Genomic DNA, 5,477 nt, shown 5'->3' on the forward strand with positions numbered 1-5,477 from the left:
ATGAGTTTAATCTGTTAAATGTGACTGAAAAATTCTTTTTCTTTTTGTTGTGGTCTACAGTACCCAAATAGCTTTGCATTTCCAAGTTTTAATATTGATTTTTTTTATAGAGAGAGACTTTTAAGAACTCAAAGCTCTTTGATTAGCATTTATCCATCAATTTAGAAGACAGGGAACTTCAAGAGAAACATATGAATGGATAAGCAAATAGATTTCTCCTTTAAGAAAAATGGAACCTTTTAAAATCAACACCTTACTCTCTGTTTTCTTCTTCCTCAATATTAATAGTGATCACTTCTATGCTTTTTGGAATTAAGAAAGAGTAGAAAAGTGTTTCAATATTGAATAATGTCCATCTCTGCACTAAATTAAGATAGTTTCTTTTTTTAAAAAAGGCTCTTAATTTTTTTAAAAAATATATTTTTATTGATTTCAGAGAAGAAGGGAGAGGGAGAGATAGAAACATTAACAATGAGAGATAATCATTGATTGGCTGCCTCCTGCATGCCCCACATTAGGGATCTAAGCCCACAACCCATGCATGTGCCCTGACTAAGAATCGAACTATGATTTCCAAGTTCATAGGTCATCATTCTATCAATGAGCCATGCTTGCTGAGCAAGATGGATTCTTTTATTTCCATTCAGTGGTCAGAGTGCTTCCTGTTCCTTTGAGGGGAACTAGGAGCATGAGGTTTAGCTAGTATGGATAGTTTCATGTTACCGTCTGTTTCCCTTCTCCTTGTTCTACCTAACTTATTTCAGGAATCTCAAATAATTATGGACTAGAGGATTTAGATTGTCTTATAATCCTGTAGCTCTGAACCAATACTAAGAACATCCAGCTTTTGTCTTCCTTTTTTTCTTTTGGAAGGACAGTAGTTGTACTTGCTTTTACAACATTTAGCCACTTTTCTTTTGGTGACTACTCTCTGATTTACATTTTCATTTTCATCTTTCTCTCAGCCTCATGCCATGAGTGTAGGTGGAATTACTTTCTCCACTTGGAGCCCTGGGTGGCTATATTATCCAGATTTGCCCATTAAAACATGCTATTCCTCTGACCACAAAATTGATTACCAAAACAGGTTAATGGTAATCAATTCTGGGACTTCTGTTGGAAGCATTGATTCTTTCTTTTACTGGTGTTGCTAAAGTGTAGGAAGGTGTTCTTGCAAGGAGAAAACTACCTGACAGTAAGGGTAATACTATTCAGAGGAAAGTAGAGTTCTATGTAGAAGGACACTTGGTGATGATAGTGCGTGAGTACTGGCATCCACCTAGGCCTGAAGATAACTATCCTGTGCTGTTTAGTTACAAATATTTATTTATTTATTTATTTATCTATCTACCTATCTATCTATCTCTCTATCTTAATTTAGTTTGAATTGAGTTTCTGTCATTAAGACAGAAATAATTCTTTTCTGCGTTGTATTCAAAAAGCACTAGTGTGTAGTATCATATAAATAATATACCAATATCATACCCATCATGCTTATTTGTGAACTAGTGAAAAACTTTATGCAGTCTGTAATGTGTGGATGCTGGTGACAGTTTATAAAGTATGCAATTATCTATTTGCTATGCTATACACCTGAAATCAGTACCGAATAATATTGAATATAAACTATAATTGAAAAAATACATTGTCAAAAAAGTGGTGATAATTCTAGTTCCTATGAAATTGAGTGGATGACAGTGTAGAATTGGTGTGAAGAGTTAAGCCTACTGGAAAGCAAGCCACATTCAGTAATTGGCGGTCAGGCGGGAGCTCACCTCTAGTGGGAGGACTACACAGGGCTCCAGCCTTGCTATCCCTTTTATTGAGGCTCTGGGGAAACACCCATAGCCCTTAGGCAGGAAATAACAGAAATTTACATAAGACAAACAGAGGTGGAGGCTGCTTCAGCTATGTCTCAACTAAACAGTGAGTTGTTAGAGCAATTAAGATTGTTGACCAGCCTTCCTGGCTTCCTGTCCACATCTCTCTATTAGTGAAACAGTGATTGGTTTCCGGCATAATGGTATATAAGTTTTGTTTGGGACATCTTTTTCTTCTGTGCAACCTACTCTTCTGGTTTAGGAACCATCTGATGTTTTTCAGTAGGGTCCTCTCCACGTGGGAGGGAGAGCTCATGTATGAGCTAACCTGCCCATGAGCTCTGTAAGCTCTGCACCCAGAGCTTTGTTCATCTGAATGTGCTCAATGACATCTAAACCCTTAAGGTCAGCATCACTCTCTGTGTCTTTAAGCATGTGTAGCAAATAATCAGCATTCTTTTTGGGCCACTGACCTGCTGTCCACCCCCGCTCTATGGCCTGGGCATGCCTACCAGCTCACCCTGGTAATGGCAGAATGGCACCCATTGCTTCTGTAATATGACATCCTTCAGATACTTTGGCAGCTTTTCGAATTTGCATACCCTTTATGGCCTGGGCAGTTTCTCGAGTGTTCTTAAAGTGAACACCAAGATTTGAGCCTCTTGATTTGCGTGATTTTGTGGGGTTTTCTGGTTCACATGGATAGCGAACCACTTTCAGAGGGCACCTCAGGCTGCTTATGGGAAGTGCTCATATACTGTTTTAAAAAGTACTGTTGATGCCAAAAATCACACACCCTTTCATGGGGGAATTCTTCACACAAGATCTATTGACTGAAGAAACAAGATCTATTGGATCCTGGGAATTTGGCTCTTTATTTCTTACACATTAAGATGCAGAGACAAAGAAGCATTGAACAAACTGTCAAACTACAGTGGGAAGGCAGGGGAGGGTTGGGTGGGGGGGCTAAGAGATCAATCAAAGAACTTGTATGTATGCATATAAGGATAACTAATGGACGCAGACACTGATGTGGTGGTGAGGGCATGTGGGGCGGGGGAGGTCAATGGGGGAAAAAGGAGACATATATACTACTATTTGTAATACTTTAAACAATAAAAAAAAAGATGCTATAGAATTCAGCTGAAAAAGCATGGTTGTCTCCTTCTGGAGACTGTTGAAAGGATTTTTGCTGCACATACAAGGGAGATTGAAATGAAAGGAAACGTAACATACATCAAGGGACTGTTTCCCCTGAAGGGTAATAAAGGTAAAGTCAAAGAACCATGTTAAACATATGCTTGTCTTTCTCATAAAATGCTTGGTATTTTGTCTGAGGGATATTCTAGAGAGCGAATGAGCCACTGCAGGCAGGTGGGCCTGGTCTTTATCCACGTCCCCAACAACTGTCTTATTCTAGAGAAAAGGCAGGAGTTTTGGGTAGAGACATAAAATGTCTGATATTAACATGGTCTTTATGTTTGCTTTTTGAGCTTCGTTATGGTTGGTGCTGTCTTATTTTTTCCATTATAAACCCCTTCTTCTGAAGGGGCTGTAACTCCCCCAATAAAAAAAAAATGGCTTCAGGCAAACACTTGCTCTCAGCTTAGGAGGACTTTTGTTTTTCCAGGTTTGAAAATGAAAATCTATTAAATTCTTTTTAAATTATAGGAGTGTTAAAGTGGAAAAAAAAAAGCCTGCTTTCATATATGTCTCTTACTGTTTGTGCTCAGAGTTTTTGCTGGTTTTGTTTTTAAACAGTGATTTTGCAGGTTCCCTCTGATGAACAGCCTCCCTTTTACCACCTGAGATAACTCAGTAATGTCCATCTGTGCCGGGTCCGTTGTCCTTCTTCAGAGAAACTTGCTAGAGGTGGTTTGGGGAGTGGTGTGGACGGGGTCATTTCTATCTCCTGGAGAGTTTCTCCCAACACAAAGCATTTCATGGTCAGCTTCCCTCAGTGAAACACCACAGTGAGCTGCCATCCCATGGGCAGTGGGTTGATGGTAGACCGTATCACCTTGAAGGTGGTGGTGTGCTGGAAACAACCATAACATGTTCCTTCCTACCTTTCTGTCATGGACTCTTGGGTTGTGGGCCAAAAATAAGTTCAGACTGGAGATGAGACTCCCTGGAAGCCTGAGGTACACCATGGCATGAGTTGGAGACTCTGGTACATCCCAGCCACAATGGTTTTAGAATTCAGTTGTGGCTAGGATGACCTTAATAGCTGATTAACCCCTAAGGGAAGGGATTCTGCCATCTTCAATATTTTGATTCTCCTTTTGCTTTTAAGTCCAGGATTATCTCATAAGGAATATTTTAAATTTTAGAAACAAGATTTCCAGGGGTTCAATGCTTCTGGGACACACACACACACACACACACACACACACACACACACAGTAATGCATTAAATTTCCTCTGGAGAGTATTCTGTCATTATCTGAAATGATTGCTATAGGAATAAATTAGAGGCAGAATTATAAAGCAGTGACAATAAGTAGCATTTTGAAAATTGGATGTTTGTAGTATATGAAAACATAGTAAGTTGTATTCCTATGTCATACCATACAAAGGAAGAGATCAGTAAATTAAAGATATAAATTTTGTCAAATTAAAAAAGTTAGAAGCAAATATATGGGAGGATTTCTTAGAGAAGACACAAGACTCCCAAACAAGAATATAAACCATTGTCAAATATGACTACATCAAAATGAAAAAATTCTAAGCAACATTGATCTCATAAGCAACATTATTCTTTAAAATGCATATACCGGCAAGATATTACCTAGAATATTTATTACTCATAGGTCAACATAAAAATAATAAAAGAATTGAAATATGCAAAAGATATGTCAAGCAATTCAGAGGAGAGGAACAACCAATAAACTAAAGAATTGATATGCTACTTTACAAGTAATAAGAGTATAAATATCTGAAAGGAAATAGACTATCCCACAACTATAAAAAATGAAAAAAATATAGAGATTTTGACAATATTTAATTATTGAAAATGTGCATATTCTTCAAGACCCACAAATTCCACTTCTGAGTATATGTTCTTGAAGAACTCTCACACCTGCCTTTAAGGACATAAATACATGAATGTTTATTGCAGCAATGCCTGTTTTGAAGAACAACTGAGATCAACCTAACTGTTCATTTATTATCTTTTTAAAATTCATCCATGCTGATAGATATTTATTTAATTTCTTGTAACTATTGTATAATAGTCTAGAGTATGACTATCCCTCAATTAATTTACCCATTCTTCTGTCAATTAACATTTTTTTTTTTTATGGGAACCAAGGTTCAGTGGGAAAGGAGGAAGGAGACTAGGATCAAGATCACAGGAGCCACAACTGTTTCATCATAATTTCTTAAAATAAAAGATTTGTGAAAAATATGGAATAATTTTAAAATTGGATAAAGCTGGCAAATGGAGGTGTGGGAGGTGAGACATCCTGAGAGCTTCTCACTCCTGAGAGTTTCAGTTGTCCAACATCATTCAAATGCATCCTCTTCTCAGAAGTCCTTCTAACCCACATAACTATGATTCTTGCTCAACTTTGTATCTTTTTGTAACTCTCCATTTGTATTACATCAATTTGAAAATACTATATCAATTTGGACTTGTTGATTCGGGACCTTCTA

At 37.5% G+C, this 5,477-nt stretch overlaps 1 pseudogene across 1 annotated transcript; it reads right to left on the minus strand.

Annotated features, from left to right (window-relative positions):
• Positions 1 to 1,990: 1,990 nt before the first annotated feature.
• LOC311621013 (large ribosomal subunit protein uL22-like) lies at positions 1,991 to 3,765 on the minus strand (annotated as a pseudogene). The gene is made up of 2 exons: positions 3,623 to 3,765; positions 1,991 to 2,553 (listed from the first exon to the last, which is right to left on the minus strand). The product of its transcript is annotated as a large ribosomal subunit protein uL22-like (transcript).
• Positions 3,766 to 5,477: the final 1,712 nt, after the last annotated feature.

Source organism: Pipistrellus hanaki, assembly GCF_964339955.1.
Source record: "Pipistrellus hanaki genome assembly, chromosome: 4".
Lineage (NCBI taxonomy): Eukaryota > Metazoa > Chordata > Mammalia > Chiroptera > Vespertilionidae > Pipistrellus > Pipistrellus hanaki.